Source organism: Equus przewalskii, chromosome 1 (genome assembly GCF_037783145.1).
Source record: "Equus przewalskii isolate Varuska chromosome 1, EquPr2, whole genome shotgun sequence".
NCBI classification, from domain to species: Eukaryota; Metazoa; Chordata; class Mammalia; order Perissodactyla; family Equidae; genus Equus; species Equus przewalskii.
This window is the reverse complement of record NC_091831.1, coordinates 6977034-7004530: the sequence shown is the minus strand read 5'-3', so window position 1 is coordinate 7004530 and position 27497 is coordinate 6977034. Positions and strand designations below refer to the sequence as shown.

The following is a 27497-nucleotide window of genomic DNA, read 5'->3' as shown; positions in this document are numbered from 1 at the left end:
CAGTGTCATGGGTTTTAAGTTCTTGCTGAAGCTAAAGTCGAAGGCACTTCGAAGACCCCTCACTTCATGTTCTTCTAGGTCCAGAGTAAACGTGGACACAGAAGTCATGCTCTACCTGGCGACCAGCTGATATTGTCCCCAGAGCCCATCACCCCTGCTCACAACTGGGTGAGCCAGGGGAGTGGGACGAGCATCCAAGGAGAAGCATCCCTCTGATTTAGCTCAGAGACAGCTCAGCTCTAACCAGACGCCTGAGGAAGGTGGTGGTTTAGGTTCCTGCAGAGGAGGTTTAAGGTTCCGAGACTGATGTCGTTTGGGAAGCCAGACTATGAAGGGGCCAATAGAGCCTGGGCTGCCTGTGCAGCAAAAAGCTACACTGTGCTCTGTTCTCAGTGTTTGCTGTCCTCATCCTCCCCAGTCCCCGTGTTGCTCACCACTCAGTGCCTGTCCTCATAAATCTGGCTCATAAGAGAAAAATACTCTGGGAGCAGATTCCGACGGCCAAAAGTAGAATTCTTTTTTTTTTTCTTCTTCTTCTTCTAAAAAGAGCTAATTTTTATTTTTATTTTTAAAGATTGGCCCTGAGCTGACATCTGTTGCCGATCTTCCTCTTTTCTTTTTCTTCTCCTCAAAGCCCCCCAGTACATAGTTGTGTACTCTAGTTGTAGGTCTGCTATGTGAGACGCCGCCTCAGCACGGCTTGATAAACGGTGCTAGGTCCACACTGAGGATTCAAACCGGTGAAACCCTGGGCCACCGAAGTGGAGTGTGCGAAGTTAACCACTCAGCCATGGGGCCAGCCCCTAAAAGCAGAATTCTATCCTAAGTTTACAACTCAAATTAAAGCCCCCTTCTGTGAAGCTTTATTAAATGTTCTGTGTACCACTGATCACGTCCTAACTTTCTTGGCCAAGGCATTGTTGAAGAAGCCTTTAGGACTGAGTGTGGTCTCCTACAGCTGCCCATAGCACAATGCACATTGAAACTCCTCTTGTTCAAACTGACCAACTGGGGCATCTGTAGATCTGTCTGTCTGTCTGTCCACCATTTAGGGTTACTTTTAACCTACTGGTGTGTCAGGCATTCTGCTGGGAAGAAAATGCACACGGGTCTTGCTTGCGTGTGACCTTACTGTTCAGTGCTAAAGAATATTTTTATTTCCTCACTTCTATTTCAGGAGCCTTAATCAGTCACAGGTATCTTCTGTATATGGAAGCATTCTCTAATATTTGACCCCATGACATCTCTTTATCCACTTTTTACCCCTCATTCCTCCTTTGGAGCCCTTTTTCCAACAACATTTTAATTTTCCTCTCAATTACCATCGATCATCCATCCACCCTTCCATCATCCATCTATTTGTCTAGCATCAATCATCCATCAATCATCCATCCATTCATCCATCATGCATCCATTCATTCATCATCTGTCCATCCATCCAAGCATCATCCACACATGAACATATTCTACGTGCCAGGTGCAGTGTGAGCCCTGGTTGCACAAAGGTCCCCGTCCTCAAGAAGCCTAGAGCAGGGAGACACACATGCAAATACTGTGAGTGCTTTAAGAGCACTGAGGAGGGAGCCCTGGACTTACTTAAGGGATTAGGGAAGGCTCCACAGACCAAATGACATAGGAAAGGGTCATGTCGGAGAAGGTTTACTGGTGTAGAAGAGTGAGTAGGAGGTTTAGACAGCAGGAACAGCACACGGAAAGGAAATGAAGCAGGAAGCCTACAGGGTAGATACCATGATATTCCCACTTTGTAGATGAAAATGGAGGACAGATTGGGCTCCCTGTCCCAGGTCTTACAGCTAGTACACAGTGGCACTGGAATCTACACACAGCAGGCTGGCTGCAGTGGCTATTGGTTAGGCTGACCCACCTGCAGAACCTTCCTAAAGATGGCAGCATGGTGATTCCCACTCCTCTGACCTCCCAGACTGCGTGGCAGCTTGCTTCACTCTGTGTCTTAGGTACGTATTCCCACTCAGTTCTCAGTATCCTGTAGGTCTTCCTCTCTCTTCATCAGATGGTCACTAAAGGCTTGACATCCCAAACAGGGCTTCGAGCTCACTCTTCTAAGTGGTTGCATGAGTGCAGCTGCCATGCCAGGCAGGCACTGAGGACCTGGGGCTTGTCTGCTCCACCTGCTGAGACATCCTCATTGGTCCAAATGCTTTGCCCAACATCCAGCTTGCTTAGGTTGGAGCAGAGGGGACTGACACGTGGTCTGTCCACTTCTGCATCCACTGAATTCACACCTTTAGTAAAAGCCACCCAAGTGCCCACTATGTGCCGGATGTTGGAGATTCAACAGCATCAACAAGCATTTCTGCCTTCATGGAGTTACTTCTGGTGGGAAAGTAAATAAAATGCAAAGAGCATGTACTAAAATACGCAGCTATTTTCTTTGTGAAAGAAACAAACACGAACTGGAGATTGGAAACAAGGAGGTGGTGAGGGATGGACACCCCTTTGAGGGGATGCCATTGAGGCTGAGGCCAAAAGTGGGAAGGTGCTGGCCTTGTGGATGAGTTTGGAGAGGACTATTCAGCAGAGAGCAGAGGCAGGGAGGAGCACAACAGAGCCCAGAAACAGACAGAATATAGGGTAGTTGGAGCATGTGAGTAAGGAGAGGGGGCTGGACGACACTGCCAAAGTCAGCAGGGTTGGCAAATACTGGAGTGGAAACTTGGGATTTTGTTTTAGGTGCAACAGGGAGCCTTTGCAGGGCTTTAAGCTGGGATTATCATGGTTTGATTTATGTTTTAATCCCTCTAATTGTTAAGTCGAGAATGGATGTTGGGGTTAGGGGGTGGCAAAGGTAGAAGCCTGGAGGAAGTCAGGAGGCCACCGCATGAGCCCAGAGGAAAGTCAGTGCCCCTTTAGACAGGATCAGTGTGGGGTCCGTGGGAATGGAGGGAAGTGAATGGATTCGAGAGTGATGTGTATGGAGGAAGATGGATTAGAGGGAGTGGGTGAGGAAAGAGAGGAAGCACAGAGGGTTCCTGATGTTCTGGTGTGAGTGACATTGTGGATGATATATTCCTGAAATGAAAAAGACTGAGATGGGGCCATGGGGGACTGGGACAAAATTCAAGAGTTCCAAGGCTAGTTGACAAAGGAAGTTGAACAATGGCGAATCGTGTGAGCAACAGCCTTAACATAGCGTTTCAGAGGATGCAACTCTGGAGCCAGCATGCCTGGGTTTAAATCTTGGCTCTGCTAATGACTATCTTTGTGTCTTCGGGAAACCTACATAATTTCTTTGTGACCTGCTTTTTCTGTTTCAAAAATGGAGATAATCTTGTTGTGGTCCTTAGAAGGATTACATGAGTTGATAAATATGAGGTGTTTAGAACAGTGTCTGGTACACAGTGAAAAGAGCGACCCAGTGAATGACAGCTGTTGTTACTATTAACAAACATACATTGGCCTCCCACTCTGCAGGAGGCGCCGTCCTGAGTAGGCATCAGTTTTGCCTTCTAGGGGCTTACATCCTAGGGGGGCGACATACACACTGTGCATAAGATACAACTTCAGTTACTCCCTTATCTAGCCAATGACCACTCATGACAGGCAGAGAATGTCAGATTCTAAGAGAAATGTGACAAGGGAATCAACTCTATGAGGTGTCTGTATCTACCCATCTCACTCGTTAATGTACCATTTCAAATCTTCATTTTGTACTTCAGTAAATGTGATCCTCTTTGGAGGCATTTTTTAAGTGCCCTCCGCTAGCAGCCCATGATGCGACTTCTGAAGTGGTTATCAAGTATTTAAAAAGATCAAACTTAAGCAAGGAGTCCAGTGGCATTTTGTACAATACACCAAAAGCCCATTTCAGCATGTGGCTATCTGGTCCTCCTCAAACGGCATTAACTTTCCTGGTCTAGAGCTGTGGGTCTGTACCATGCCATTCTGTAAGAGGCAAAAATTTTCAACTTACTTCCAAAGGGAGAGAGTAGGCAAACTTTGCCAAAAGGTTTATTGCAAAAAAAAAAAAAAAAAAAAAAAAAAAAAGAAGGTAAAACTTATGCAATTAGCATGAGCAATGATTCCAGGACAATGAACTCAGGTAATCAATATGATAAAAGGTTTTGCTTAATTCACAAAATTGCTGTAATCTGATGGCAATGAAGGAGAAAACCAATTTGATTCCTGCCACAGGTTAAATCCATTAGAGAAATGTACTTACTGGATTTCATTATTGTGCGCAATAAAATTGGGCATTCGAAATAAAACTCAGTCATGAAACCCAAAAAGGGGACAGATTCTTTCAAAAGATGAAGCAACGACAGTGGCATGAACGTGTCTTCGGTATGCGAGAGAGGCAGAAATGGGGGAAGCAGTGTTGAAGGACTGAGTCGGAAATGGCGGGTGGGTACTGCTGGCGTGAACCTGAAATACTTTAGAATCAGTGCTCCTTTTCCGGGAGAAAATACTTGTGAAACAAGAAAACATTTGTGGAACGAGGAGACTACTAGTTAATAAACACTCTAGGTGTTTATCAGGAGAAGAAAAAAAAAAGTATGCTCCAGATACAGAGTGTTGTGTGAGTAAATGTTAAATCAAACTTTCATCAAGGAAGGATCCTGGGGGCTTCGGTCTCTTGCCAGCAGTTGCAGACACCTAAGAAGAAGCTCACAGGCTAGAAAAAAATGCCTTCTGGAAGCTGTCAGCCCATCTGGGTGAAGACTAGAGAAAAATGCTTTAAGCTTTTGGAGACAAATCAAAGGCAAAGGAGAAAAAAAGAGTGGACACCTCGCCGTTTATCGGGAAGGAGACGCAGGTATTTCTGCTGAATCAGCGACAGATAAAAGGTATCCAACGCAGCATTTCTCACACATGGAGAAAGAGGCTCCAGTTTTCCGAGACCCCTGGTGTTGACTGTACTTATTTTCGTTCTAATATTATTAAAATGTATACGAGCATAAAATTAGGTATAAATGTATGCTTACGGCACTTATCCCCACCGAAACAGATTTACAAGGGAAATACAAACTAAATGACAAACCCAAGAAAATGCAATTGAACAGTATTATTTCAACCTAATGGATAATTTGGTTTTGTTGAAACAAGATTGCTCCTGTTGAGTTTCAGAAAAATGTGACTCTGATTCTGGCTCTACATTTAATGTTTTTGTATTGATGTTAATAATACCCTTGGACATAATGGTTGCTTACATACTTACGGAACACAGAATGGGAGGAAAATCTCCAGAGCTTTGTTTGTCTGAATAGGAGAAGCAAACCTCATATGTCTCCAGAATTCTGCCAGTAGACGGTCTTTGAATGCCTATGGCAATGAGGTGGAATTTGATCCCTTGTTATCGGAAGCTAAGGCAGCCTGATTGCAGTATGAAAAATCTGCACTAATTGTGTACCAATCTTACATATTGTTGGACTCCGGGGAAACGTTTATTTTATTTTTACTACTCTATTTATAAATGATAAATTCTTGGGAACTAATATCTAAAAGATGGGGGCTGATGAAACTATTAAAAAAAAAATGACCTAAAACTTGGGAATAAGGCAAAAAATCTTACTATGTGATCTGTCCAAGTCAAACCAGAACATTGCCCAACAAGCCTGCCTAGGGTTCATCTGGCTAACCAGGGCAGGGGTCAGAAAACTGCCACTGGTGGCCAGTTCATTGTCAATATAGTTTTATGGGCACACGTTGCCTACTGCAGCTGTGTGCTACAAGGGTAGAGTTGAGTGATTGTGACAGAGGCTGCAAGGCCTGCAAAGTCTAAGATAGTTAATATCCGGCCCTTTGCAAAAAAAGCTGACTGACCTTTATTCTAGGGGATGCTATTTGAGTTGATTTACTATTTGCTATTGATCAGGGACCAGATTCTATAACGGTAGATGTTAACTTGTAGAAGTGATTTCTGTCTAGTAGAAAAGATGACCCCTAAGGTTACGGTTTTATTGCCCTGAAGGACATTAACCAGTTTGGTGTCTAAGTTAGCTCTCTTATCTCATTCTTCTTTACTCTCTTTTGAGCCTGCTTTGTCATCCTGCTAGTTCCCTTGTTAACGAGCTGCATAAACCTTTAACACATGGTCACTACATATTTGTATTTGAGTCCTGTTTTTAACTTTCTAAAATGTGTACTTTCACATAACTTATTTCTTTACATTTGATCAGTGGCTACACGTTCACTGACCATCTTTGATTGGTTCAACAACCAACTGAGTCCTTTCTGTGTAGAAGAGTTATGTTGGAGGCCACGTGGGAGACAAAAATGAGTAAGAATCGGACTTGATAGAACAGTGTGAAAATAACTCATCAACTCCAAAACTTATAATACTTAGACATGTGTGCTCAGAGAAGAATGTGTCTAGCAAAAGTCATGGTTAATTGTAACTGACTGCATAGTTATAATTAGTTACTGGTGAGGGAGATTATAGATATTTAAAGTTTTTCGCTTTTCTTTTCTGCATTTTCTGTAAAGAGCATCTGTTGCTTCTTGTTAACTTTTTAAAAAGGAGGGGGATTTTCAGTTTACAAAAGTTTCCATTCAGGGTAAAAATACAAGGTAAAGGTGCAAAGAACTGGCTTAGTTTCAAAGGGGGAAGATGTGACTTTTTTTCTGAAAAGATCATGGACGTCTGCATGGTTTCAGTGGGAGATTAGAGGACAGAGGAAACATTCAGACAGGGCCATGGAGCCAGACTATAGAGCCTTGGAAGCCAGGCTGACAATTTGACCCATCACCTCGGGTAAGACAGAGCTGCTGTGATTTTAAGATCAGAAGGAGAAGGAGATAGAAACCTGATGCACCGTCCAGACCTGAGATGACAATGGCACATTTCTGACTAGAGGCAGGATAGTTGAGAAGCTTTGTCTAAAGACAGACTTAACAATGACTGTAGATGTTCTGTTGATGGGGTAGTTATGAAGGGCATCAATTGGGACTTCCATGGGAAGGGGACACAGCAGGTTAGAGATGTAGCTGGTACCTCCCAGGTTGAGTCCTGAGGAAGCCAGCAACATCTTATTCATGCTTGCATCCATGAGGTTTAGCTCAGTGTCTGAAACGTGGAACATGCTCAGGATAAACATGCTGGGCTTGAGCAGGAGGAAAGGAAGCTGAGGGTTTGGGCAATGCAGGCTGGAGGCTGTGCAACGTGAGAAGGCTCGCTGAGAATGTGGAGCAAAGATCCTGGGGGGTTGTGTTTCACTGCTGAGATTGGAAGAGGAAGAGCAATTGACTTGGGAATCTGAAGAGGAGCATCAAAAAGATCAGACGAGAATCAGGGGAGTTCTCAGTTGTGAGAACGGAATCCACTTATGGAAGGCGGGTCTGGTGAGCATCCCAGGACACAGAGACGAGCCTGAGAAGGGGCCCAGGTTGGCATGAAGGAGCGTGCCTGGCTATGTTTTGCACTTACATACTACTGGTGCCCAAGAAATGTTCATTTATTTAAAATACATGTGTTGAGCAACTACTGTGCCCTAGTTTAGGTGTGGGCACGTAGCAGTGAAGAAACCAGTGAGATCTGTGTCATCACGGAGGTTCCACTGCAGCTGGGGAGACAGATCCTCAAATGAAGTAAATCTGTAGCACATCAAAGGGTGATAGCATTATGGAGAAAAAGGGAGCAGCGAGGGCAATGGAAGCAGGCAGAGCTGGAAGAGTTGCTCTTTTATCTGGCGGGATCAGGGACAGCCTCTCAACAAAGTGACATTAGACCAGGGATGAAGGAACTAGCCATGAGGATCTCTATGACAAGACTTGAAGTTGGCTCTGAGTGAGGGGGGAGGTACGGAGAGCTGTGGGCAGACACCAGGCAGGAGCCGACTTCTGTTTCACACCCCATGCTGGCTGCTGTGCTGGGCAGAGCCAGGGACGCTTGGCAGGAGAGGATGATGGCTTGGATCGGGGAGGGTGTGGTGCCACTGCGGAGATGGCTTCAGGTTCTGGAGACAGGTATTGAAGATCAAGACTGGATGTAGATATTTAAGACTCATAGGATTTGCTGTTTGATTTCTTTAGGGTGTAAAAGGAATAAAAAAGGAAATCAAGGATGATTTCAAAATGTTCGCCTTAGCAATTAAATAAATAGAATTGCTTTTTGCTGAGATGAAGAAGAAACAACTAACGAAGAATTCCATTTTGGACATATGAAGTTAGAGATGCCTTTTACTGGTACAAGTGGAAATGCCCAGTAGGCCATTGGGCATGTAAGCCTGAGAGTTACTGGCTTATAGATGGAAGGACAAGCTGTGAGACTGAATGAGGTCGCCGAGGGAGTGAGTGTATAAACTCAAGAGAAGAGGCCTGAGGACTGAGTCCTGGGGTGCTCCAAGATAAGGGGTCCGGAGAACAGGAAGGATGAGTAGGAGTTCTGAGAAGGAGTGACCACGGAGGTAGACAGTGAATGGAGAAGCCAAGTGGAGAATGAGTTTCTGAAGTGAGGTCAAGGAAGGTCAGGATGGAGCCCTGACTTTCGGATTTAGCCCCCTGCGCATCATCAGTGACCCAAAAAGAGCTGTTTTGGCAGAACAACCGAGGCAAAAGAGAATAGGAGAAAAAGAATTGACAACGCCAAGGACTAGGTGATGCATCAAGGAGCCGTGCTCTGAATGGGAGCAATTGCTGAGATGGATGTGAAGTGAAGGGAGGTTTCGTTTTCTTAAGATGAGAGACTTCAGAGAGTTATTGGCTGAGAGTGATCCCGGACAGAACCAAAACCTGATGATGCTGGAGACAGTGGGAGGACTTGTTGGAGCAACATCCTCGTGTAGGTGAGAGAGGATGGGGTCCAGAACACAGTGGCGGGCCGGCCTTAGACTGCTGCACAGACAGTGCGCCATGCTAGAAACTAAGGCAGCAGAGCTTCTGGCCACAGATACAAGCAGGGGTAGACAAGGAGACGGAATTGTAGAAGTTTGAGGAAAGAGGCAAGTGAAAGGAACTGGGAAATATAGCAGAATTGCCAGGTGACTTGAGGGCCTCACTTGAAATTGGTGGTTAGGGCAACACGAATGAGCAGCAGCCTCAGAGTGGGCAGTTTCCAGAGAGTGGACAGGCACGAGCCAGACAGAGGTGAGTAAGGAAGGGGATACCTGCACATCCAGAGGCTGAAGGGAGGAACGTGGGAGGGACAGAAGTTTGCAGAGAGGCTGTACTGGTGGGAACGCCTTAGGGGAGAGAGGAAGGATACAAGTGAAGAAGAAGCAAGAAAACCTGTCAGGAGCCTGAGTGCCCCCGGGAGAGAGTGGGCATCTGGAAGGCCTCCAGTTCTTTGCCATGCATGAGGCGACATCATCTTCCACAAGCTATAGGAATGGGAGGAGGAGGAACTGGGGATTCAACTCACAGCTACAGTTCTTCACATGCACAGCATGTCACATGTTCAAATTTGACATCACTGGTGCATAAGAAGCGTGAAGATGCAAATGAAGCATCCCTGCCCGTAACGGGCCAGCTTTTAGTCAAGACCCACAGCCAGGATGAGGAAGAGATGATCTCTGATGGCTCTGCAGCCCTCCCTGGCAAGCCCCCACTCACAGAATCTGCAGACAGGGGCAGGAGAGGGTCGAGTCCCTGCTGGCAGATGCCACATGATGTCCGGCGTCAACAGACACATTTCAAAGATTTAATCTCAGCCCTGCCACGGCTGAGGAGAAGTCACTAACTGGAGAGCATTCTAACGAAGTGTCAGACGACAGAATTTATATGACCAGGAGAAGGGCCCCCTGCAAGTTCCATCTCCCACATGCCGGTCTGTTCCCAGCCCCTGAAAGGGAGCTGGGAGGGGCGAGATGGTCCAGGTTGCCCTGGTTCTTGCAGCGAGGTATTTGCCATCTGGTTTGCGGAGGTAAAGTGTGCGGCCGGGGCAAATGCAGCCTCTTTGCTGAATTTTATCCTGTTGCTCCTGTTTCCAGGTCTGAAGACCAGAGAGTCCCCCGACCTGCCAGGCTGTGGGTGCCGGGCACGTCTGTCTGGGCCTCCGTGTTAGGGCTGAGGGCCTGGCATCCATCCTTGCAAAGCAAACGAGCAACCCATTAGAAACAAACTCGTTTTTCGTCTCAAGGTACGTCTGGGCTTAAACCTGACAATATGCTCTTTCAATTCTATTTTTCTTTAAACCCCACCAAATTTCATGTGTATTTATGAATATACGGTTACTGCCAAATTCCTGGCTATTTATTCACATTCAAAACTCCCAGCTGTGGTGAGAAAAGAGGAGCACATTTTTCAAGAGGGGAAGAAAGGACTTCTCCCAATATATCAAAAATATGTCCCATTTTATTACCATATATCTGATATCAAAGACTAAAAGAGGTAGGCTTGAGGAGAAGGTCTAGAGAGCCCAGAGTTTTCCTTCAGGGGAGCCGCCCCTCTCCCTGGGGAGCTTTTGTGCCTTTCTGTTCCAGGAAGAAGGGGTCTTATTTAGCCAAGTTCTCAGTGTCACTTGGAAAACTATCTCATCACCAGGCTGAGGACCCCCAAATGCTCAGACCAACCACACAAGGTTTGGTTTGGGACAGTTATCTAGAAGATTCAGTAGAATGTAAGAAAAAGTGATTTCAAGGCCCCAGATGATGTCGGTGAGGTGAGGTAACCTACTCACCATCGCCACTGAGAGAAGCAGGACCGATCACGCTGGCTGAAATGACCAGTCAGAGTCGTGCCAACCATCAGATCTGCTTGTGCACGAACCGCTTTAGAGATGAGGGCAGCCAGCCGATCTGCTAATGACTACGCATGACTTATCCTCTCAAGTTAACCGCTCTTTGCAGCTTCCGGAGAATGTGTTGGTCGACTACCAACGTGATGCCCATCCGATGCCAGGGAGGGTCCATTTAAATCCTGCCCGCACCCTACTCCCACCACCCACCACAGAGACTCTCCCTTCACCAGGGCAACCTCTGCCCAATGGGCTGTTATCAGCAATGTGTGTCTCAAGTATCACACGACCCTCTGCTGACGTGCAGTTCCTAGTGCTTCATAGACGTGCTAGCGCACGGCACCTTGCATACAGCCGTAGGCCTGACGAATCTAAACAAAAACGAGTTTTCACTTTTAAACTTCAATGAGTTATTTTCCATTAAATCAGACAACAACATTTTAAATTACAAATGAAATACCAAAAAATTAACATAAAGTTTCTCTACACGACAGTAATATTCCCTGATAATGGAAGAATGAGAATGCATTCTTTTAAAATAGGCCATGCCCTTCTCACTCTAGTGAACTGTGATTGTACCATGATCTTGAAAGGAGAATTAAGGGTTGTTCTGTTAATAAACATAGGCAGTGACTATCTGTTCAAAGCATCGCTTTTTGGTCAAACTCATTATCCAATCCTAGCACTAAATGCAGGTACTTGATGGCGCCACATATGATACACAGATGGGGTCTTCCACACACGTCATGATCCATACAATTCATCAATAAGAAGGATAGTGACATACACTTATTACCAGACCATTACCACCTGTAAGATGCTCATTAGTCACCATTCTATTAATTAGAATATTCTGCTAATTGGCATTTCCATGCAGCATCTAACCTGAGCACACAATGAGGTAGAACAGGTGCCAGCTGCTGAGCTAGAGAGACGCGCAGCTCACACAGGGACGGGCGGGCTGGAGGAGCTGGGAGAGGACAGGAGGGACATTGGAGCTCCTAGGTCTTCAGTTAACCCAGGTTCGTGTCTTTGAAGAGCCTGAGCAACAGATTAATAACTATGACATTGATCCTCAAACAGGATCAGATGCCTTCTGAATCACTGAAGATTTCTGGTATATTCTCAACACTTAGAAAGTTTATGCTCTAATTATGGAAACTAAACCCAGCACATTGAAAATTACCAACACCAGTGGAATCAGCAGAGTGTGGAGGTTAAGAGCGAGAATTTTGGAATCAGAAAAACTGAGTGTAGGGGCCGGCCTGGTGGTGTAGTGGTTAAGTTTGCACGTTCTGCTTCGGCGGCCTGGGGTTCGCTGGTTCAGATCCCGGGTGTGGACCTACACACTGCTTGTGAAGCCATGCTGTGGCAGGCGTCCCACATATAAAGTAGAGGAAGATGGGCACGGATGTTAGCTCAGGGCCAGTCTTCCTCAGCAAAAAGAGGAGGATTGGTGGCAGATGTTAGCTCAGGGCTAATCAAAAAAAAGAAAAACTGAGTGTGACTCCTGGCTCCACCTCTCACTAGTTTGTGAGATCTTGGGCAAGGCATCCATCTCTCTAAGCTGCAATGGCTTAATCCTCTAGGTGGGGATATCATGGACCGCACTTTGTGCAACCACTGTGGAACTTACATAAGATAACGTGTGCAAAGCGATTAGTACTTGCCTATTGCATTCTCTGAGAATATTAGCTATGTTACAGCAAGAGCAACGTCAATGAAGCACTAGATAGTAAATTATAAATGGTTCAGAAAATTCAGAGGACAGAGGGATCCCAGTGGGCTGGAGTCCTCAAGCCTCCAGAGAAAGAGACCCCAGGGTATGGCTTTGAGATGGACGTGGGAGAGTTGCTAGGACTTGGATGTGTATGTGTGGGGGAGGGGATGATAGTAATTAATTCAAGGCGATAGGGATGCTGCGAGCAAAGACACAGACACTGTAAATGTGGAATGTTCTGGAGACAGTAAGTAGTGCAGTCTTGGCAAGGCAGAGGGCTCTTGTATGGGGGGTGGTGGGAGGTAAGACTAGACAGGTAGGCTTGGCCAGGCTGGGAAGGAGGATGAGCACCCAGAAAGAGTAGTGAGAATTTCTTCTACAGGCAAGAAGGTTTTTGAGCAACGCAGTGACAGGAAAAGGGGCATTTGAGAAAGGACAACATGGTGGATATTGTAGGTACAGTTGTGTCCCCCCAAAAAGATACCTTCAAATCCTAACTCCTGGTAACCTGTGACTGTGACCTTATTTGGAAACAGGGTCTTTGCAGATGGACTCAAGTTAAGGCGAGTCATACTGGAGTGGGGTGGGCCCTAATCCGTGACTGGTGCCCTTATACGGGGAGGGAAATCAGGACACGGACACACAATGGGGAAGATCATGTGAAGAAATAGAGACGCAGAAGAGACACAGGGAAGAAGGCCATGTGACAACGATAGGAGAGACTGGAGTGCTTTCAGCTGCAAGCCAAGAAATACCAATGGCCAGCAACCACTGAGGCAGAAAGAGGCCAGCAAGGATTCCTCCCCAGGGCCTTCAGAGGGAGCGCAGGCCTACAGAGATCAAAGTCCTTGATGTCAGACTTCTGGCCTCCAGAACGGCGAGAGAATAAATTTCTGTTATTTTAAACAAAGTACCAATTTGTGGTACTTTGTCATGACAGCCCTGGGAAATGAATAACCGTGGGGCTGTGCATGGCAGAGCAGGACAAAGACCTGGACATAACAACCAGGGACAGACCCGAGAAACTGCTCTCATAGCAAATCAGCAAGACTTGGAGACGTGACAGCCGAGCGGAGAAAAGGAGAGAGAAATGGTTAAGATCCAGAGAGCCAAGGGGGCTTCCATCGATGTAAAGACAGACCAAGAGAGACAACGCTGCTTCAGTGAGCTGGACCAGGGCCGTGGTAGAGACCTGTGGGTGCGCGGCAGCTAAGTTGGTTCAGCCATTATGTAACTAACACAAAGGATGTCCAGGAGAAGGATGGGTGGCCCTCTGTGTTTGTAACGACAGAACTCATCCAGTGGAGAAGTGGACAATTCATATGGTACGTAAGCAGCAGAGGCCAGGCCTCCTGGCCTTCCATATTTGTTCCCTCTGGAAATGTGCCATGGTAAATCATAACTTTTCTTTTCGGCTAGAGATCTACTCCATGTGGAGAAATTCGGCTCCCAAATGCATTCACATGGGTTTATAACTATTAGTACCTGTGGAGAACTTTTGCTTTATTTCAAGATCTTTAGAAAAACAAACAAGCCATTCCATAATTGTTGGTTAATTTGTTTTCATTTAATTGATTCCAGATTTTGGCCTTTCTGATTATTGCCACTTTTACCTCTTTTGGCCCTCCCTAAAGTTCACTGAACTGTAATTTTGTATAAATTGAATGACTATCCAATGACATTACAAAGTCTGAAAATCTTCCTTTTTCATTTTGAGGTGTCCCACCCTATAATCCGAGGGCTTGAAAAACCCCAAAGTGCTCTATTTCTTCTGCCCCCTTTCTCTCTCTTTTTTCACCAGAAGAATATAAAGGTCACTCTCCAGTCAGAATAATTGCTATAGTGGAGAGAAGATATTTTTAAAAAGTTTCTCTCAAAATTACAGATTTAAGATGACAATGAGAGTAAAATTGCAGTTGAATTCCAAAGCAAAACCTTCAACTAAAAATACAAGCTACTCACAACATGCAATTCGGCTGGGGCCGAGAAGCGAAAGGCACTTTGCTTCAGCAGAATTCTCATCAGCTGAGTGTCCACAGAATTCAAGTGGCTTCAAGTCATATAAGGTCCCCAAATTACTGGAGGGGGTTCACGTACCCAGGTGTCTCCGAAATACTGTTCTAACATTTCTCCAAAGGTTAAATTGAGACTCAATCCTCAAACCATTGAAAGGAAAAACATGTCTCCATTTAAGACCTTTTTCTTTGGTTTCACGTTGTTGCAGACAGTAGAATACAGCAGAATCATGTACAGACTTTCGTCCTGGTCCCTTTTAAATGTGCCATGGTAAATCACCACTTCCAAATGTCTTAGTCGAATGGTTCTTTCCCTGTGACGTCTTTAACTGGACATCTTTTGTGCAAGTTTAGGTACTCAGCGGTATCTAGTTTTAATCAGGTAAGAACTTAGCAAGGGGAATGGAAGGATGGAGGTTTTGACAGGCAGGTTGCTAATATGGTAAAACCCATGCAGAACATTCATTTCTAAATTGAAAGTTTCTTACATTGATACCTAACAAGAGTATAAATTTTCTTTAATCTGTAAGAATCACAGTAGTGATTTTATATGAGGAACTAGAAAGCATTCTTTCTTTGATATGTATATTAATGCTATAAGCCACCCTACCAACATCCATTCAAAAGAATTACAGTTTGAGGGAGGAAAAAATACCTCAGTTCAATTGCAACTAAAATCATATTTAAGGTAAATACTGCAACAGACGTTTTAACTTTATTTTATAAAAAGAAAGTGTAGTGGAATTCCTGTATGGAATGTAGGTGCTTTAGCCAAGAAAAATTATGTTTTACAGATTTCAGACGTTCTTTATTGAACAAATATAGAAACATAAACATGCGGAAACACAGAAGTCAGTGAGGAAAATGATTTGGGCACAAACTCTATCAAAGCATCAAATACTGTTTTCCTGAAGAGCCATTCAATTTTTAGATGAGAAAGCATGTTTCCCAAACATAGCCTGAATATCCTTTACTTATCTGACAGGATCTGACCAAATATCTTTCCAGGTACAATTTTCCTCCCCACTCCCACAGATTCCTCAGAAGCTGATCAGCAGCACTTAAAAAATGTCTTCATCATTTTGGGCAATAGGAGGGCGTGACCCATGGGCACCGTGTGATGCCCCAGCCCTCTCTTGGGAGCTTAGCTGTTCCTGAGGGACCTTCCTTTCTGTGGCAGATGTGTTCCTGGAAAAGTCAAGTCAATCAGATTTGTCTGTGTGAACTAAGTCATCTTTTTAACACCATCAGGGCTTTACCCAGGGGTTGAAGGAATCCTACAATGAGGTCTTTGCAATAGAAGAAGCCACTGCAGTACCACCTGTGATGGTCGGCTCCGCTGCCGAGCCTCTTGCTATTGGTCCCAGCCCCTCCTCCTCATGGCAGAGGTACCTCCCATCACTGAGGCTCAGAATGGTCCATCTCCATGCTCCTGTGAAACAAGCCTGGTCCATGGGTCTGCTGGGGAGCTTTCTGGAAAGGTTTCCTTCCCTAATGGAAAGAGCAATGCAAGGGAGGAAACATGTCTCCTTCTTCTTCTTCTTTTTTTTTTTTTTTACAGTTAGACAGTGTTGGGAGAAGGTGTGACACTTGGAACTGAACTATCACCAGTGATTAGGAGGAAAAAGCCCAGAGAATCAGAGCGACTGCCGCAGAGCGCTAGTGGCGCTCAGCTGCTGAATGAACCAAGCCTAGAAATGCCATTTCTGGATGACTGTTTACGTGAGATAGTACACTTCTCACTGTTTTGAAGCCACTTTGGGTTGGGTACTCTATTACTCACACTGGAAAGCATACACTCCCTTTATGCCCTGTCTCCCCGTGCGAGGGCCCTCTGGAAAACCCCTCTCATCCCTCAAGGCTTAGTCAGTGACGGACTCAAGGGAGCCTCATCCAGTCCTGTGGGGCAGGCTAGTTGCTCCTTCCCCGGTGCCCTGTGCACACATGTGGCTCAGACTCACTCAGCTAATTTGATTTTTTGCTTGCCAGCAGGACCAGCTATATAGCTTGTGGCTCCCAGTACAGAGGAAAATGCAGTGCCCCTCACTCATAAATCATTAAGAATTTCAAGACAGCAACAGCAGAGCACTGACCTGACCACACGGCCCTTCTAAGCGTGGGGTTCCGTGTGACCATGCGGTTGCACACTCATGAAGTTGGCCCTGCTTACGACTTTATCTTACCTATTAGAGCAGGGGTCAGCAAATCTCTGTGAGGGGCCAGACAGAAAATATTTTACACTTTGCAGGCCATACAGCCTTTGCCACCCCTGCCCTACTCGGCCCTGGTAGTGTCAAAGCAGTCATAGACAATCCATAAGTGAATGGGCATGGCTACGTTTCAATAAAACTTTATAACAACAGGTGGATTTGGCACAGGGGTCCTTGTTGGCCAACCAGTGACCTAGACCAGAGCCTCCTAAACTTTATGGTGCACATGGATCATCTAAGGATCTTGTGAAAATGGACTCAGCAGCACAGTGTTAGTGTAGCCTGATCTGCATTAACAAGCTCCCAGGAGATGCTGATGCTGCGGGCCCTGGGACCCTACTTTGGGGATGCACATTAATGTCTGAGAAACACCGGCCTGGAGGGTGGGACCATGTGATTTCTCTCTGTGATCAGTGCCCCACACAGGAAGCTACCTCTAGTCCCTGCCCCCACCTCCTGTCCCCGGCCTCATGGAGTCCAAACTCGACGAAGGCAGGGACTGGACTGGTTTTTCTCACTACCACTGTATAACCAGCACCCAGCACAGAGCCTGGTATGGTTAAATATATGTTCAGAAATGCAAACTAATCACAGGGGCTCCATAAATGTTTGTTGAATGAATTCACTAGGATGCAAGCTCCCAAAGGACAGGAACTATTTCTTATGCTTTTGATATCTTCTAGACTTCCTAGGAAAGAGCCTCCTATATTATAGATTTTAAATAAGTGTGTTGAATATCTTTTAGATGTATCTTATCCAGATTCTATTTCTACACTTCCACCACTGCTGTTCCAGTCATTTTCCCCCTCCTTCTATCCAGCAACCTAACCCTGCACTCCTGTGGACACTCTATTATCAGTGGATTAGGATGGTCTGACCCCACCGACAGTCACAGGAATTGACATGAAAACCAAGTCTGGCCAGAGTAAGCGCAGTTTCCTAGCCATGGTGATTGGTTTAGAGACAGGTACATGATGAAAGCCAGGCCAAGTGGACTACCTCAAGACTTTGCTGTAGCTTCCCGGGAAAGACGGTATCTTTCACCTGTGGTTCCAAAGCTGAGAGTATATGAGTCTGAGAACGCTGAAAGCCTTCTTGATCATCATAGCAAGACAGCCTGACCAAGAGACAGCCAGAGAGAGAGCGTCCTGATGACATTCTGAGCCCCCGGCCCCCAGCCATGCCTGAAGAAAGTTGTACCTTGCTTCCAGCAATGTGGTGCAAAACTTCTTTAGCGTTTCACTAAGCAGTTTGAGTTGGTTTTCTGTCACTTAACAACCAGAAGAATTCTGACTACATAGAAAAGAAAGAAACCCTAGGTACTTTGGGACTACTTCATTCTTCTTAAGTTTAATTAGTTTAATCACAGAACTCACTTATATAGGATAGCTAAAGATTTAATTTAATGTTAGTAATAGTTGTAAAACCTGAAATGAATGGGACCACCCACATCCATTGACTTGTTACTGTTTCTCGAGGCTCAGTTCAACCCATACTAATGCGGCATCAGCACATTTGTTAAACATGGCCTGTCCTTCACATAGAAAGTCCTTTTGAAAGAGACAGGCTTCCATAGATCAAGTGGACACCTGGCATCGTGTAGGTGAAATGCGAACTCATGCTATATTTTCCAGAAGTGAAGACAAAACCCAGGCTAAGACGTCTTGTCTCAGATTTTGCAAACTCCTTGTATCTCTGTCCTCCTGTCACTTTGACTCTCTTTGGCATATCCTAGAATATGCATAACAAGTTACTGCTTGGGAAATGCTGATCAGCATGTTGTGATGATATTCTTTTTTTATTTTTTGTTGAGTTGATAGTTTCAAAATTTTGAGATAGCCAAATTTGAGACAGTCTGGTCACCAGATGATCAGTTTTATGAGCAAAAACAACACTGGAATCTGGGTAAATTCCAACAATGTACACTAATGCGTATACTCATCCACACAAAAAAAGATAACACATCATAGTCTAAAAATCTTGGTGGGAAGGCTGTCATCTAGCCTTCCCAGCAAGACTTCATGTGTCTGGAGAAATGCCTATTTTTTTCCCCAGCAGTATCTAAACAAATTACCTTGAGTACAGCAAAGCTGTGTCTAACCCGAACTCAAATAACTGGACCTCAGAAATCTCTGAAATGGTGTTGTTGTTAAACTTTCTTTATTGGGGGAAGTAGAGTGTAAGAAAAGAAGGTCATCCTGCCAGTTCTGACCACCATGTATAGAACTAGTACATGGACACTGAATTTCTTTCTTACCTTTTCCAAAAGTACTTGTCAAACATACAGAAATGCTGACTCTGAGAGACTTCAAGACCCTAAATCCCAAAACAGCAAGAGGATGTTAAATTATCCTCAGTTGGGACACTCTCCTACCTGGTCTAGGGAGAAACTAATGCAATTTTGGAAACTTTTTCAAACATAGGCATTAAAGTAAAAACATTGACTCCTTCACACTCAGCCAGGGAATTAAGTTAATCATAACATCACAAGAATAAAGAGAAACACAGTCTCCTGCTTCCGGAACATGAATATTCATATCAAATATTGACAAACACACTAATTGCTGTCAAAAAATACATCTTTTTCTATTACAGGATGTTTGTCTGTATGTGCTAAGACCAAATACTAAACAATTAGAAGATTATCTGGTTAATAACAACATTGAAAGAAAGAAGCATGCAAGAAGCATGCTCTAAGTTCTAAGTGTGCTGCAGTATGTGGGTTTTCTTTCTCCTGAAGGCTTTGCCATTTTCTGCAGATACAGAGGAAGGAAAACAAAGACTAAGAACATAAACTGGAAGTCACTTCAGATGGACATTTTATGACCTTGGATTAGAAAGCTTGGAGAAAGAGACGAATGGGGAGAAAGGACACAGAAAAGGGAGAAGGGTTTATTATGCCTTTATCTGCAGAATGCAATGCTGCATGGTTCCAAAAATATTAGCAGAGTTGACATACTTGTGATTTCACAAGAAAGAAATACTAATGCATTAGGGTCTTTTCTTACCTTCTGAGTCGTGCTATAGCACAGATTATGCAAATTATAACTCGATTTGAAGTCAGATATTTTATGTGAAACTACATTAAAATGACCATTTAAGAATAATTCTCAAAGAAGAGAGCAACATACATCTGGGCACTTCAAATATTATTTTCTCACATCACATCTGAGATGCTGTTGGTGTTGAGGATTTTGTGTAGGCTCTTGTCTACCGATAATAAACTCAATAGAAAATATGACTGCTTCTACTTTAATTATACTGACTCACATAGCAACTAGTTACTAAAATATAATTTCTTTTGTGGCTATCTAACATTTCTGTAAAACTTTCAAAGTTTATATTACTCTAGATTATTTACTGATACTAAGAAGATTACAGTTGCTGTGATTTAAATGGATACTCAAATGCCAATATTCTTTCAAATTCTTGTTCCACTCATCTCCTTATCATCAACCTCAGGAATTAGAGACTAAATTCCAGAATATATTGTTAGATAAGGTTACAAAAATATACAGAAAGCCTTGTATGTTTTAACATGAACAACACTAAAAGGAAAAATAGTGGACAGCTAGCCTTCCACGGAACTAACGTATTTCAATAATCTCTCTAATTTTTTTCTGGTAATGTATGTTTTAAATAAAGACAGTCATTACTCACAGAATTGTATTTTGTGTATGGAACTTATGACGCTCTGATGAAGAAATATTTCTATCAATTGACTGAGATAAGGGAAGGAAATCCCGGGGGATTTGAAGAAGCTGCCATAAAAGTTCCTTATTTTAAATCAATGGTTCTCAACTGGGGATTATTTTGCCCCCCAGGGGACAATGGTAATGTCTGGAAACATCTTTGGTTGTTACAACTTGGGGGGCAGATTGTGGATGGAGGCCAGGAATGCTGCTAAACACCCTACAATTCAGAGGACAGCCCCTCTCGACAAAGAATGAGCCCCTCTTCTGCAAAAGTCAGCAGCGTTGAGCTTCAGAAGCCTATCCTAGCTTCATCAGCCTCTAGTTCTTGGTTGGCTGGATGGCCCTCGGAGCTCCTGAAGACTCACACCTAATCGCGCACAAGAACGAAAAAACGTGGGAGGCACACCGTACATGGAGTTCTTAATGAAGTTACAATAAAGAGAAATAAATCAAATACGATTTATCCTTGCTTTCAAATGATAGGTGACTAGCCAACAGGAAATACATCACATGTTTATTGGAGGACAAAGTCAACACCTCGAAAGGCAAACAGAAGAAATCAGCAGCTCATAACGTAGGAAGACTGGGCAGAAAGAGAACAGCCTAAGCCACAATGATCATCTGACGGTGGCAGTAAAAAGCTGTGAAGCCCAATGGGGTGAAGAAACTTCCCTGAATGTTATTCATCGGAAACTCTCACAGCAGCTTAGAAGGGAGAAGAAAAAAAGGAAGAGATTTTTTCTCTGCTACTTCCCACGACTTTCTTGGCAATCACATCCCCTAGCCTATACAAATCGAGTTTTTCCTCAATTATGCGCCAACTTCTTGTCATTAAGAATATTCGCTGAGAATTGTCAAACGACAGAACGTTTCTTTTCAAGAATAAATGAAACTTCTCTATTACTCATTATACTGCTGTCAAATTGAGACCAGTGAGAGAGCAGTGAAAGCTGAAATTATAAAGGCAAGAACACCATCAATTCACAGTCGGGAATTCTGGCAGGGAACCAAAATCCCATCAATGCAGGAGGTCCATTTTTCATTCTTTAATTGCTTCTCATGGCTACTTCCAGAAAATGTAGGCTGTTCACACCTTGATAAAGAGGCTGGAAAGATAACTCAGCTTCTGAAATCTTTATTACGGCAGCATCCTTGAGTATAAATTTCCTGGATACCTCCATAAAATTCTCCTGGACACGTAAATTGTTCCAAACTGGTAAAAATGAATAAAAATTACCTGATCAACAGTCTTCCTTTCTTGTCTTGGCATAAAAGACAAAACTGTCTTAAGCAGTGACTATTCTTTCGAATTCAAAAGGATAATTGATGGTGATGAAATAAATGACTGGGGTGTCCCATTGCCATGTAGAATTTATGAGGATTTATCATGATATGATGATTTGTCATGCCTTTGTGACAAGTGCAACAGTCAGATTTTACAAACTGGAGAGTTTGAGATAGCGGTCGTATAATTATCAAAGGAATCCAGATATTTCAGCTGCATTCTGTCAACAGCTATTCAAGAAGTTCACAGGAAGAGGATGACAAAATAAGGACTATGCCATTATACTGGATACAGGATCCAAGAAAAAGATTTTATGAAACCAGAAGCTCTTTACTCTTCCTTTAATACAGCTCCCAGTCCAATTAGCATTGAACTCAATAGCAGAACACATGATTCAACAGATTTAGGGGTCTGGACCCATGAAAGTTCAAAGTATAGCTGACTATTCTAGTGAGCATTCAACTTCACTAGGGATATTCTACTAAAAATAATGCGCATGTAACTTATTCTCCTTTATGCTTTATTAATGCAAAATCACGTAACTACATCTTGAGATTCTCCAGATACTAACTTAACTCACAGGCTTGATTCTCAGTATTTCCTGGGTGCAACAGTCAACTCGATTGCGGAATGTCCTCTCTCCCCTTCTCCGCCATGCCTGCTGGCTTCTTCCTGGCTGACCTGCTCTGGGGAAGGTCTTTCCCTTCATCTCTGCTTGTTGAACTCCACTTCATCCTTCCAGAAATAGCACATGACAATGCTGGATAACAGCAGCTTCTGTTGACTGACACTTTGCTCTGCATCACGGTCTGTGATGGGTGCTTTACAAACATTATTGCATTTATATTCAAAAGTCCTCAGCCCAAGAGGAAGAGGCAGTATCTACAGTAATTCCTTCCTTCCTGCCCTGGGTTCCAGCCCCATGTGACTCACCTAACACCTGGCCTCATCACGTCCAAGTCCAGTATCGAGTCAATGACCACATGGCATGCCAGACACCAAATGGGAAAAGCAATGTGTGATGGAGTGGGGTGGGTGGAGGGGCAAAAGGGAGAACAGCCTGGAAGACGCTCTGGCTGACAGGATGTGTGGGTAAGTCTCTCCTCAAGGTTGAATAAAAGAGTCAAATGAAGCAGGTGGTAGAGGAGAGCAATGTTTGAAATGACTGGAATGGGACCTGATGACTAGGAGAACATGAGGGCAGTCACCAGGGAGCCCTGCTCAGCAGAGGTGACAGGGAGCCAGGGATGAGTTATGGTTATCTGCACAGGGGGAAGAGATTTCTCTCCACCAGCGCTCTACACCTTGAGAGGCAGAGGGAGAGAGCAGAGGGCTGTGTTGATCCGGAGTTAGGGCTTTTCTGGACATCAGGGGTAGGTTGACAGGGAGGGAGGAAACCCATGAGAGGTCCGATAGCCTGGGAGATCATAGAAAGGTAGTGGTGGGCATTTTTGGTGACTTCCAGGTAGGTGGCGCTCTGGTCCCTGTGTTCTGCCAGTAGCCCCATATTTTCCTTTGGGTAACCGCCCTTTTCTTTGTGGTTTGGTGGAATCAACTCCACCAACGGTGGGTCTTGGTCTTATTCAGGCCAGTGTAATGTAAGGAACTTCCTCTCTTTTCTCCTGTTGAGGGCCTGTGGCATCGCAAGCTGCTTCTGCCATTTGCAACCACATGGGGCACACATAAGGCTGCCAGAGGAGATGCCATGGAGAGACTGAAGATGGGGCTGATTCCTCAGAAGGCACACTGGCTAGGTGAAGAGAACCCATCCCTGTGACAGCAAATAACTGCCTCCAAACTTGCCTGAGATGTGTTTCCTCCCCTGCTCCTTTCACAAATGGAAGGGTCTATTGCTATGATCTTGTTCCCTCTCTACCACCACTTATGGGGTGAAATGGGGGGTGGTTGACTTATCTTCTAGCCAACGGTTGATGGTCATTTGGAGTTAGAAGTGTTCCTGACTCGGGACATGTTCCCCAGGTTAGCCAGGTAGGGTACCGCACCCTCCTGGGCTCAGCGATTGGTCCTCAAGTGATGGGTGCCTCACTTAAGCTCTTCTTCCTTTAGTGACTGCCACAGAGACTGGGAAAGAGAGTTCGCATTTTCTCAAGGGAGAGGGAACCTAAGATCCTGAGAGCCTGGACCTGCCAATAGCCATCTGTGCTTCCTGTGGACAGATGCAGATGAATAATGAATCCCACAGAAAGGAAAGTACAGAGCAAGGGAGATGGCGTGAGCTGATGAAGACCCTTTGTACATAAGCTATTTCGAGTAGGGTTTTCTGTTACTTGAAACAAATCAGACCAAACAATAGTCTTGGGCTGGAGCAGTTGTGAAGCCCAGATAGAATGCAGAATTTAGGTGACAGGAAAGGAATAAGGAATTATCTAGCACTTAATTATCGCCCCAGGAGATGGAGCTTAGGTTCCATGCGCTCCCAGCCCCTGCCGCGCTGCAGCTCGACAGCCTGGCTCTGCCCTGTTGATGAAGAATCAGGCATAGAGCCCTATTTTCTAAATGAGATTTTCTCCTTGTTTATGCATGCTCATCCACTGACTTGAAAAACAGTTCCACACACAGATGTGAAAATTCACTCTCAGAGTATGGTGTCAGTATTGAAGCAACACAGCTTGGGTTCATTTATGAGACTTGTGAAAAAAAAAACGCTTGTTCTAATAATGATCGGGATGCTGCCATTTTCCTAGTGACCAAATTCTGCCAACTTTATCTTGAACTGAGGAATAAAAGATATATTCTGAATGTCCTTGTGTCACATCTCCCAGTTTTATGAAAAACTAAAGTATATTTATCTTGATTAAACATTAGTTCATCTTTTGGTAACAATCTCCAAAAGCAAATAAAATTAAGGATGGAGAGTTAAGTGGCAGCTCTTCTCTCCTCTTTTGTTTTGTTTTGTTTTGTTTAGGCGAATCCGTTCTCTTTCTGTGTATTTGAAGAAAGCTGTGCTGTCCTGGTTTCACATGTGCTACCAGATCTTGCTCTAGGTCTGCTAATCTAATTTTGTCCTTCTCAGTGACCGATATAGTTTTCTCTTAAACATAAGCATTTGGATTCTTTTGAATTTAATTAAAAGAGCAGCTTTGATTATGGAGAGATCAATTCTTTTCAATTTTATTGCAATAGTAGGCAAAGGACTTTTCCTCTTTGGTCATGAACAAATACTTAAGGATGCATTTGGACCTCTGAGCTCAGTCCCACCAAGATGCCTGTGTATTTGCCCTTAGGCACCCACAGGGGTTTTTTTTTTTTAGTAACAGAATTATTAATATATAATTCACAAACCATAAAATTCACTCAATGGTTTTTTTAGTACATTCATAGAACTGTGGGAGGGATCTTTTTTTTTTTATTGAGTTAATGATAGGTTACAATCTTGTGAAATGTCAGTTGTACATTAACGTTTGTCATTCGTGTTGTAGGTGCACGACTCACCCTTTGTGCCCACCCCCCACCCCACCTTTCCCCTGGTAGCCACTAATCTGTTCTCTTTGTCTACATTTTTAAATTTGGGAGGGATCTTTTTTAAACACACCTCAGATCTTATCCCCACTCCACAAAGCTCCACAAGATTCACGTTTTGCTCACCATTTTTTTTCCTTCAGTGTCTAGCAGATAACAGGCACTTGATAAATACTTGTAGAAGGAATGTATCCATTATTTTAGAGGTGGGCTAAGCTCAGAGATCTACTAAATATGGAAACATTTGTGTTCTGGCCAAGGTATTATAAACCAGAATTTTATAAACAATAAAATGCTATAGGTTATTTTTCTTACTTGACAGTACAATCTTAGATTGTATATAACGTGATGTGTATATGTTTTGTTTTTCAAAAAGAACACACTTCCTTTATCTAATTTCACACTAGGACATTTCAGAGATGAGGCCCAATTAAGTGGCCAGAGGGAATTTGTTGAATATCACTGATTCTTAAGTGAGTGTGTCAGGAAGACAGGCAGAAAAAAAAAATCAACCAATAATTGACGGAGCATTTGTTTCAACAGGACTTTGTGAAATGATATGCTAGACTTTATCAACTCATGGAAATAAATAAACCACCCACTGCATACACTCAAACATTTTCTCTACCACAGACTAAATTACCCACTGACATAAAACAATATTTATTCTTAATATTAAATCTCCACATGACTAAAACTAATTATTGTTGTGATTGATAACCCATATTTTGAAAAGCTTCCAGGATGCCAAAAGCATTCAGTTGGAAGCAGGCACCAGGAGGGTATTTCAACAATGTTCTTAAAATTTCCCCTGCCAAAACACTAAAAGGAGCTCTTGCTGGCTCACCCCTCAAAGCAGAGACCATCTGTTGCCTTGACCTTCCACGGACATAGCAAAAGCAAATTAAAACTGTTTCCTTCTTTTAAAAACCAGCCTTCTGAACTGAGGTGAACTCCAGGTAAGGTGATAAGCAGCTTCACAGAGGTCTCGTTACCGCTCTTAGGAAAATAATGTAGTGACTACTAAAGTCCAGTTTTATGACTTGACCTAATAAATCACTTCAAAAATATAGTGAAACCAGAAGACTGGAAACAACCTAAGTGCCCATCAGCAAGAAGCTGGTTAGATGAATTCGGGTTCATCCAACTCACGACATTCTGCACAGACACCAAAACCATGAGGTGGAAGAGGGCAGCTGATCCCGCCTGCCAGCAGGTGAGTACACTCAAGAAGCCACATGCAGGAGGACCAGCATCAGGCAGGTCCGTCCCAGCTCTGCCCTCCATTAGCTGCGTCACTTAAAGAGGTCACTCCCTCCTCTGTTTCCTCATCTGTAAAATAGGGGGATGGTAATAGTTCCTACCATGTAGGGATGCTGTGGGGGGTTCCTATGAGAAAATATTTGTAAGGCACTTAGAATGGTGCCTGACATACAGTCAACATTATGTAACTATTGGCTGCTAGTCTCTTCCCCATCATCATTATCAATAGTACTAACAGTACCCCGATGTGTTAATATATACATGGATTGTCTCTGGAAAAGTATATGAGGGCCTGGAAACAGTGGTTGCCTCTGAGAGGTTCTGGAGGGTCTGGGGGTGGGCAATCATAAGAAGATTCACTTATTCACAACCCCCTTTTGTAGTGATTGAGTTTCTTTTGTTACTTTAAAACAAAAGCACTATTAATGAAGAATAGGCCACTGACAGGAGCAAATGTATTGGGGACGAATGTCAATGATTTTCATGACTCACCTTGGACTCCTGGTTGAATGCAGGTGGCCATGCATAGACTATTTTTGGTCCTGGAATAGCAAACTGCCTGCAATGGGACCCTAAGCCCTGCCACAGGCCATTAACCCACTTTCCGTGGCTGTTGCATGGATGAAGGCACTGCTCTTCCGCGGGTCCCCCAGCCTCCACTTCTTATCCCTTTTCCTCATCTTGCCAACTCTCACCTGCTGTGTGAGTTGGCCTGGAACTCTCACTGGGCTACTTTCCTGCTCAAAACCCTTCTCTACACCCCCTCTCACATGCACCTGGTCCAAACTCCTGGGCCTGAACTTGGAGGTCCTCTAGCTTGTCTGACCACACCGTCTGTCTGTCCAGCCCGACGTGTCCTGCCCTTCCGAAACAGGCCAGCTCAGGCCAGCCTCCCCTGGACCCTGAGTTTACCACCCCGACCCATGCCTTCAGTGCAGGGCTGTGTGGCACTCAGCTATGGTTCCAGGCCACCTGCATCCAAATGTCACCCTACTACCAGCAGTTTGGGCTGTCCAACTCCAGTGAGTGCCTTCCCCTTTCTGATCCTCAGCCTCCCCAGGGGGACACAGGGATGACACTACCCACAACACTGCTGGCTGGAGGGTAATGGGAGCGGTGCTAGCTCTGGCTCAGGGAGAATCCCATGTTGCATATCTCTTTCCCTGGCTCCAGCTGCC

The 27497-nt window shown here is 44.2% G+C and overlaps 1 protein-coding gene across 2 annotated transcripts in view; it reads right to left on the bottom strand.

Moving 5' to 3' along the window:
• Positions 1–27497, bottom strand: part of ADAM12 (ADAM metallopeptidase domain 12) — a 335212-nt gene that overhangs the window by 164911 nt on the left and 142804 nt on the right. The gene's annotated exons all lie outside the window — the stretch shown is intronic.